This window comes from Ischnura elegans, chromosome 9 (assembly GCF_921293095.1).
Source record: "Ischnura elegans chromosome 9, ioIscEleg1.1, whole genome shotgun sequence".
Classification (NCBI taxonomy): Eukaryota; Metazoa; Arthropoda; class Insecta; order Odonata; family Coenagrionidae; genus Ischnura; species Ischnura elegans.
The window spans coordinates 39,262,234-39,272,445 of NC_060254.1; the positions used below are offsets into that span (position 1 = coordinate 39,262,234).

General features: G+C 39.6%; 1 non-coding gene across 1 annotated transcript; it reads right to left on the reverse strand.

Annotated features, from left to right (window-relative positions):
• Window positions 1-200: 200 nt before the first annotated feature.
• Trnai-aau lies at window positions 201-274 on the reverse strand. The gene has a single exon. It is a non-coding gene; the product is annotated as a tRNA-Ile (tRNA).
• Window positions 275-10,212: the final 9,938 nt, after the last annotated feature.

Genomic DNA, 10,212 nt, shown 5'->3' on the forward strand with positions numbered 1-10,212 from the left:
GCAGTCACTTTCGCGGATTTAGAAAACTTTTATGTAATCAAACAATTTTGAATAGTAGACTAATAGTCTACCGCCTGTAGCTTATAAAGCGTGCAGAAACTTTACTGATAACTCAAGAATTCGTTATTAAAAGCGGGCGTTTGGGCCTAGAAAGAAAATTCTTAAATTGAATATCATCGCTCACGTGACGAAAAAAATTCTGGCCCATGGGGGGATCGAACCCACGACCTTCGCGTTATTAGCACGACGCTCTAACCAACTGAGCTAATGGGCCTTGTGGGAGTGTAAGCATATATTTGTGTAGTGTTTCGCGGTTTGGTGATGACTCAGTAGAAAGGTTTCCAGGGTATGCGTCGCGTGTGTCCATCTTCGTAGACGACAGTTTCGCCAGCAATGCATCGACCTAAAGAAGCCTAATTCAATGAGGGCGAATCTTTCGTCTACGAATATGGACTGAACCCTGAGTATACCCCAAACACCTCTCCTCTGGACAGGGGGTAATAATTCATTATACATAACTTAGGGAATATGACAATCTGAGCTAACACTGTCTGGATAACAAGGGCAATTTTATCGTATCTTTTCTGTCATTCTCTCTCAACCTCGTAAAATATTAAAACCCTATTGTTTATAGAATTTTATCTAGTCTCTCATTTCAAACTCATTCATTTCCTGTCGCCTAAGTTATTATTCTTTGTGTAAAAAATAACTTACTTGGGAAAGGGGACAATGTAGGACATCAGCATACCAATAAATACGAGGTACCAGTCACTTTCGCCATTTCAGAAAATTTGAATATTGCCGAACATTTTTGAATTTCACCCACAGGTAATAATCTACCGCCTGTAGCTTATAAAGCGTACGGAAACGTTACTGATAATAATTTATGAATTATTAGTAACCGAAAATTCATTATTAAAAGCGGGCGTTTGGACCAAGAAAGAAAATCACTAAACTGAATATTATCACACACGTGGCGAAAAAAATTCTGACCTTCGCGTTATTAGCACGACGCTCTAACCAACTGAGCTAATGAGCCACATACATTATCTCGCTCTCAACAAATATGAAAGAGGACACCAGAGAAAGCAGTCACGAGACAAGATTGCACACTGCGTCAGCAAATTATATGGGTAAATTGCAATGTGATACAAATTTTCTCAGATAATTTGTTAAGTACAAGCTTCATAATACAAGTACAATTACTAAAATGAGACGAACGAACCCATGCCTTTCATTATTTTCCGATACGGGCCCGATAAATGGGCTAAGCATAAGAATTTAACGCAAATACGGGAATATATGGCCTCAAACAAAATATATGGAATAGGTAAAGAAAGATGAAGAAGAGAAGAAATACGAAGGTGTGAAAAAATTAGCTGATAGGAGAATAGAGTGGAGAGCTGCGTCAAATCAATCTTTGTTGACCAATGATGATGATGATGACGAGAATATAACAATCTAATCCAGGGGTCTTCAACCTTTTTCAATGCAGGGGCCAAAAATCGATTTCACGTCGTCCGGAGGGCCACAATGCTCCACGCCACTTTACCATCACATCAATTAAATGAATGAATAAACATATAATTACGAAGTTTAATAACATTTATTAGTTAAAAAGTTCAATCTGTCAATGCGATTGTTGAGGAGTGAGTCGATGTATATTTTATATTGTGTAGCGCGAAACAGCCCTCTGGGGGCCGCAATAAATTAGCCGGCGCACAGTGGGCGGAAATCGGAAAAAGCCGGACAAAATTACAAAATGGCTTTTTTTGAGTTATAAACTTGAAACTTCACAGGTATACTAAAAAATGATTGAAATTTATTGATATGTACTTCATTTGACATAGATCCTACCCGTTACTGAGATACAGAGGCTCAAACGTGAGCAAATTTCCATAAAAACGCCCGTCTTCAATTTTCTCTGAAACTCTTCCAAAGTAAGTGAATGGTGAAGTTATGAATGGATTCTTGCCGAATAAGAAACCACATAATCTGTTAGCATGGTGGTTTTCCTTTAATTTTCCGTAATCTTAAAGAATACAGCTCATAAATTCTTACCGTGCAGTAACAAAATGGCGGATACTGTTTGTCGACGAAGTTTTACATTGAGGTAGAGTTTCAAATAGGTTTTAGGCAAGGTCGCGCAGAGTAACTTATATGAGAGCATTGTTTGAAGATTTCTTGAGGTTTTTATGCAGTTTTCTTTGAAATAAGTTTGCGTCGCCGGAAATTACATTGATTTTTCGATCGCGCGGCAGGGTTCTTCTCCGCGCGTCGGGAGTTGGATTAGCCGCGCCGCGGTGAGGTTATTGAAGCTGTATGGGTTTTAACGCTCAACATTCACCGTTTTTATGCTTTGCTTCAAGACACCGATTCTCAAATGGACTATGGTGAAGACAGTGGAGGTTTTTCATGCGATGTACTTGCACGTTTCATCGAAGTTCTTTTCGTTATCTTTGGATACGATCGAAGACCATGCTTCTATTAAAAGCGTTCAAACCTCGACAAAGTGAGTTGTTTTCCTGGGACTCATACAAAAATACCTACCAGAAAGATACCAGCTGAAACCCTTATACCTTCTTAAATCACCGATCCCTGACCCTCAGGATTCTAATTTCGAAAACGGTCGTTTTATGACACCCTGGAGCGGAGCCCTTTACCGTCTTAACGGAGGTATTTCCATGGGAACTTCTAGCTTTTTTAAAATGTGCATCATACCCTCAGTTCTACTTTGACGTACAGATTACCATGTCTTTACACGTTTACCATACGTTCCTCCCCGTGTACGCATTAGGGCATTGGATAACCATAGGTTCGACAAATTTATTATTTTTAAATTTTACATAGGCTCCATCCGCCATTCCATAGAAAATGCCACCTCACATTATTACATGACTTGATATCTACAAAATAATATTGGAATTGGTAAAAAAATCATTCACTCGGTAAAAAATATTTGCTCTATTATTTATCGCGGAGGCTGAATTTAAGACAAGGCCCTGATGCTCTGAAATTTCTCAATGACTTCCTGACAAAACGCATCCTATGGCCATACCTTAAGAAATGGGTAGAGAGTTCTCGAAATAATGAATGATTTTTGTGTCGATACAAAAGTTGGCTCGCTGACTCTATAACATTTCTAGAATTTGTCATGCATCACTTTCCCGATACTTCAACGACATCCGGTTGAGTATTGTATTTTTGTAAAAATCTATTCCTCTCAAATTGATTGACTAAATAAAATTCCCCCTGTAGCGTCATGCTACAAAATTCATATTATATATGCCAGGCATTCCAGGGCGGCAAAAAAAATGTCGCACCTAATGTGCTAGATCACGCAGAAGAAAATTCAAACTTTAAAAACTACTGCTACTACTGCTGAGCTTGCTCTCGCGGCATCTGTGAGTTTGAGAGAGAGGGGAGACACTGCAGCAGCTCACCTAATTGCAGAAATAACAACTACGACCCCTACTCGGGCTAAGAGAGTTCTTTCAAAGTGGAGGACAAGTGAAAAGGTCCACCCTGAGATGACAGTGGAAGAGGCACTGTCATTGATGATTGCCTCTGATTTGACCAAGCGTCAACATCGGTCTTTTCGTAGGACAGCTCTGAGCCATGGACACGAATTGTATCGCAGTTATGATAGAATAGCGATAGCAAAAAAAGGCAGTTTATAACGAAGGAATTAAAATAACTGAGACCATGTGCGAAGTAAACCTTCAAGCACCACTGAACCACACCATATTGGGAACAATAGCCTGCTTAGCCACCAGTTCTACCTCTCAAGAATTAAAATGTGCGGTGAACTACAGATTAACCTCTAAGTAAGGTTTTGATGGAAGTTCGGGCCACTCTCAATATAAGCAAATGTGGCAACAAGTGGATGCTTCAGATAAATTCCTAGTCATGAGTTCCCTTGTATCTCTTAGTTTGATTAAAATGCTGCAGGTAGCAAAGGCGCTACAGGTAACGACTGAAGTTTCCACTTTCTCTTGGTTAATTACATTTATCTCTAAACTTTTGATAAATAATTTAAATTGCATCGGAGGCACTTCTCACATATAGGCTCCACAATTTTAGATGACACTATCTGGGAAAATCCACTGCCGACGTCGACACGATTTTGACACGATCATCCCATCCGCTTTAGGTGAAAAAAAAGATACAAAAGAAGTTACAAAATCAGAAAGACATTACCTATATCGAAAGGCAGGTGGATGGCCTTAATGATTTCAACTCTGGATTTTACACGATCAAGTTCTGTTTACTACTGACCATGATCAACGGAAAAGTAATGCTTACATTGCTTACCTTATTTTCCTAATTTTTTCTTCATCTTAAAACCCATATAATTTATTATCCTACAGGGAAGTATAGTCAATTCGAAATTAAGAAAAACGATAGTCTTTAGTTTGCAACACACTGAAGGACAGCTGAATCATGGGGTTCTAAATCTGCGGTGCAATAGCGTCGGGTATAAATAACTTAGGAGATGTAAAATATCGTTCACCTGATATCGATAAATATTCTGTTGGTTTGTGTACGCTGCACTGCCACATATGATTTTCTGAATGCATATTGGATATGTCGTATCGATTGGAATTTAAACAGTGGCATTTGATAAATTAAATTTTAATTTATTTTAGTTAGGAAAGAAATGCTAAGAAATTTTTCAGCTAAAATTGATAATATATATTAAAATAACTATTTTGAAAAAGATGTTCGGGGATTTATTCAAAAACGTACTCACAGGCAAGTGGAAGTTTGAAATTTCTACCCTCCACAAGCAAATTAAAATCACTTTCACAAATTCTGCGCACTCAAGAGAACTTAACGTTCCTTCACCACAGTCAAAGTAGAACACATTTTTATTTACACATTTTTAAAAATCTAGAAGTTCCCGTGGAATTGTCTAACTAAACTACCCTGTCTTCATCGTATCTGCTTCAACAACTTTCTAGTGCTTACTGTAGGTGCAGAACATGAGATTGTCACGCGATCCATAATTTTCGTCCATAAAATTTTGATTATTTAGTTGCCATCAGTAATCTATGTTCATGATTAGTAATGTTAAGTCACTGAACACTGCATTATTAGCCATCTTCTTGAACATTATTCTCTTCATCTCAAGAGTAAAACATTAAATTTAATGACGCTTTTTGCAGTTCGTTATTTGTTCAATTTGCCGACTTGGGTGGCGGCGGGGTAAAATGCTCGCCTGTCAAAGAAGTGTCGGGTTCGAGTCCCGCATGGGTAAGTTTCCTTTATCAAGCGCAACGTTGTCGCAGAATAATTTATTCACGCCATTTATGTCAATATTGATCCGTCGGTACGTATGAATTAAGTATGAATTTTGTAACGTAAAGCTAAATGTGGAATAGTATTTATTCAATAAATTTGAAAGAAATAGATTTTTACAAAAATACCAACTCCCGTAGAAATATTGAGAAAGTAATGCAAAGCATATTCCGGAAATGTTATGGATTCAGCGAGCCAATTTTTGAAGCGACACAAAAATCGTTCATTTTTTCGTTCCCATGGAAATACCTCCGTTAAGACGGCCAAGGGCTCCGCTCCAGGCAGGGTTCTTCTCCGCTCTGGTAGGTCTTTTTGTATGAGTCCCAGGAAAACAACTCACTTTGTCGAGGTTTGAACGCTTTTAATAGAAGCATGGTCTTCGATCGTATCCAAAGATAACGAAAAGAACTTCGATGAAACGTGCAAGTACATCGCATGAAAAACCTCCACTGTCTTCACCATAGTCCATTTGAGAATCGGTGTCTTGAAGCAAAGCATAAAAACGGTGAATGTTGAGCGTTAAAACCCATACAGCTTCAATAACCTCACCGCGGCGCGGCTAATCCAACTCCCGACGCGCGGAGAAGAACCCTGCCGCGCGATCGAAAAATCAATGTAATTTCCGGCGACGCAAACTTATTTCAAAGAAAACTGCATAAAAACCTCAAGAAATCTTCAAACAATGCTCTCATATAAGTTACTCTGCGCGACCTTGCCTAAAACCTATTTGAAACTCTACCTCAATGTAAAACTTCGTCGACAAACAGTATCCGCCATTTTGTTACTGCACGGTAAGAATTTATGAGCTGTATTCTTTAAGATTACGGAAAATTAAAGGAAAACCACCATGCTAACAGATTATGTGGTTTCTTATTCGGCAAGAATCCATTCATAACTTCACCATTCACTTACTTTGGAAGAGTTTCAGAGAAAATTGAAGACGGGCGTTTTTATGGAAATTTGCTCACGTTTGAGCCTCTGTATCTCAGTAACGGGTAGGATCTATGTCAAATGAAGTACATATCAATAAATTTCAATCATTTTTTAGTATACCTGTGAAGTTTCAAGTTTATAACTCAAAAAAAGCCATTTTGTAATTTTGTCCGGCTTTTTCCGATTTCCGCCCACTGTGCGGCGGGCCGCATGCGGCCCGGGGGCCGCGAGTTGAAGACCCTTGCTCTGAGCTATCATTTTCTGGATCGCAAGGTATATTTTACCGTACCTTTTCTGTAATTTCCTCTCATCTACTGTAAATCTCACTTGTTAGTATTTTTTAAATCATATCTCTCCTTCAAAACCCGTTCTTTTCCTGTCGCCTGAGTTATCATCCCGCTCACCGCGAGGGCATTCTGCGAAACCATCGTGTTTTTAATTTCTCTCCTCTCCGTCCCAAAATGAAACCAGATAGGGTGGTTTTTTTCTATACATGGAAAGAAAAAGGGGAAACTCTGCGGTTTCTGGAATCCCTCGCCTCGGGGCGAGGTCTTTTCCGTGCCGGGCGGGTGCATAATTTAAACTTGATCACCGCCACGTTCCCTCTCTTTGTTTCGATTACGAGGGGAAGTTTTCCATGGCGCTCGACTTTGGGGGCATTAGAGTGCACTTGATGCATAAATGAATGCCCGTCCGCAATATCTCGGGAGAAAGTGTCGTTATGTTGTGGTATTTCGATACCTCCACTGCACAAACGCTTAAACAATCGCCCGCCGCATCAAATCCGCTCATCTAGTACCCCTAGCAATAATAATAATAATTTCGTCTTTATTATTCAAGCAAATTTAGGACAACATTGCCCTCTCTTACAATAGGGAGGTTTCCTATTATTTTTTTATTGCCTAAATCGAAAGATTATTACTCCTGGAGTACGTATTTCACGAATTTAGATTTTTAAATGACAATATCTATTTTTCGCGATTAAATGAAAAGTGAAAATTTTCAAGCGCGCGAAAACGCGACGCTCAAGTATGAATGCCGGGAAATATCTCCGTACGTCGTATTTCTGGTTCCCCCTCCCGCCCGGTGAGGTGACCTTGAGGCGAGGCTTAGCGCTGATACGTCGCAGGCTGCCAGCGGGTAGCTGAGTACCTTGCTGAAAGGTAGCGCTTGGCTTAAAAAAGGTTTATTAATACCTTATCAAACGAAGAAAACTTTCCGACCTTAGCCAGTTTTAGTAGGTGATTATTAAGGAATGTTTCCCTGAGCTCTGTGCCTCATGCATGCATTGGTAACCTCAGACGATGTATAACTCCTATCCTCTCGTGTAGAAACTAGGTCCCTGTGACGTCACGTGGAGTGGAATCGCATGGGCGCCAATCTGGCCTTTTTCAAATGAGGATAAAATTTGACCCATGCCATTCGTCTAAACCGGTATTTCAAAAACCAAATAATATGTATGTTATGAATACACTAATGGTGGGTAACGAATCGCAATCAATGCCTTTCGTTTTCTTTGATGAAGGAAACTACCCTATTAACTTGATTGACAATCACAGTAGTACTAGATGAGCGGATTTGACTTGGTGGGCGATTATTGAGCGTTTATGCAGTGGAGGTATCAATTCGGAGGAGGCGACCTACATCTGAATTCATTTGCGACATAAAGAAGGGTAGGGAATGGAGGATGGGGAGAAACCCGGGGTCCTCATTAGCCTGCTCTTTAGCAAAAGGTATCAAGCGACACCTTTTAAACTATACTCGTTTTTTTGTCGTAGAAAAATGGAGTGACCCGTATTGTTTTTTTTTTTCGTTTTTACGACCCGTCCCCTTCTTCTGGAGACATTCTCGCCGAAAAATGGACGGCCTTATCCCTGTCGCAGATGAGTTGGTGACATCACGAGCACTTTCTGATTGTGAGTTGTTTACCGCTCCTCAGCTACTCCTTGGCCTGTCCCTCGGGTCTCGTGTGGTTCCCTTTCTTTCGATTACGAGGGAAAGTTTTCCATGGTACTCGAATTTGGGGACACTGGAGTGCACTCAAACATCAATAAATGCCCGTCCACTATATCCCAGGAGAAAGTTTCGTTATGGTGTGGTATTTTGAGGAGGCGACTGACATTAGAGTTCATTTGCGACGTAGAGAAGGGTTGAAAAGGCAGGAATGAGGAAAACCCAGCGCCGGCATTATTCTGTAAGCCTTAATCACACGAAACAATATTCACTAACTCGCTTTATAACTTTGCGGTATTCCATTAAAAGTTTTCTTGGAAATTTCTCTACTACTACCTGTGCCACTACTTTTTTTTTACAAAACGCGCCCCGGATTTCGATTGGTTATCATCTTCAGGTGTAAATTATCATAATAAGTAAAAGTGAAATTTCCCAGAAAACTTAATTACACGATCATTTTTTCCGTCCCTTAGAATGATAGCTCCAGCAATAGGTTTTCAGGGAGCAAAAAAGTGATCGCTCGACGCGTCATTTTTATAATCACTTGGTCATTCCCATCGTCCCTTTCTTCCATCGCTTTTTCCGTAACTTTCCGTGTTTCCAACTGTCATTAAATGAAAAGCCAAGTTGGCGTAACAATCGCTGTTGGCGATCTTGTGCTCTGATTGGCTGAAGGATGGTGACAGCTATGATTTCAGCGATAGAAAAAGGGACGTGCCGAGTGATGGAAAAAGGGATGGTATTTCCATCCCTTTTTATTGGTTTGATTGGATTGGTATTCCATTTTTATTGGATTGGTATTTCCATCGAAAAAATGATCTTGTTGATTAGGCTTTAGAGAATGGCTCTAAGAGACACCTTTCAAACTATTGTCGGTGTTGATTTTATTATAAATATGATACAAAAAAAGACTTCGCCAGTCTTGATCCGAGACTCCTCAGGACAGCAGTCGTATGCTATAACAACTACACTTCGGCAAATGTTGTTGTTGTTACGTTCTTAAGTCAGTTAAATACAGCTATAATGATTGCAGCGCCTGCATTTTGGTGGCCAATTTTGGAACTCCAGATTCAATTTTTATTTCCTAATATTTCGCGAAATACTCTTCAGATCGTGGTAAAAGAGTTATAAAATTGCATTGTCATCCAGTTCTGACCTATCCTGCAAATTTCAGGGCTATAGGTAATCAGGAAGTGGTCGAAATTTGAGTTGTAAGATTTTTCCCGGACGGACAAACAAGAAACCGAGTACCTATAATAAAACGTGGTAGAAGAATGATAGCCGCATTATTCCTTTTTCCATCCGTCGCTTACTTCTGGATATATTCGTGCTGAAAAATCGACGATCTTGTCCCTGAGACTCCATTCCCGCGGTTAAAGGTTCTCCCTGAACAGGTAAATAAACCAAAACTCAAATGACGTCACAAACTCGTATGGAGTGGGCGGCAACTCTTTTTTTTAATCTTGCAAAATTATGCATTGGGCAGGAAGTTTTTTTTTCGCTGTAGCTTATAACTTATTCCATCATCAGAATGAATTCATTTGATGGATTGTGATTTCAGGTGTGAACGACCTCATTGTTAACATAAACGTCTCCATTCCGTTCGGCGAAAAAAAGTAGCGTCATTATAGCTTACAGTTGATTTGACTTAGGTACATGAAAGCGACACCTTGGACTTGTTCGGGCTGAAAAATCTGATATTTAAACATAATATTTTATTAAACATCCTGCATCGGCCCGCACCCCATATGTTATTAGTACTCATTAATTTATTAATTCATAACAATGCAATTCTGATATGTATTGGTGTGCTATTCAAATCCATTTTTCAGTAATCGATTTCCCATTTGTACCTATTCGAATTTCCAAAATGACGTCGAAAATATTGAATAGTTGGGAGTTTGAGTGTTACACTCAGATTATGATTAAAAATAAGTCACACACGGGTGTATGCCGCGTGTCGTGATGGAGATAGCCCCGACGTTTCGCGACCGACTGCTGGTCACTTTTTCAAGGGAATAATGT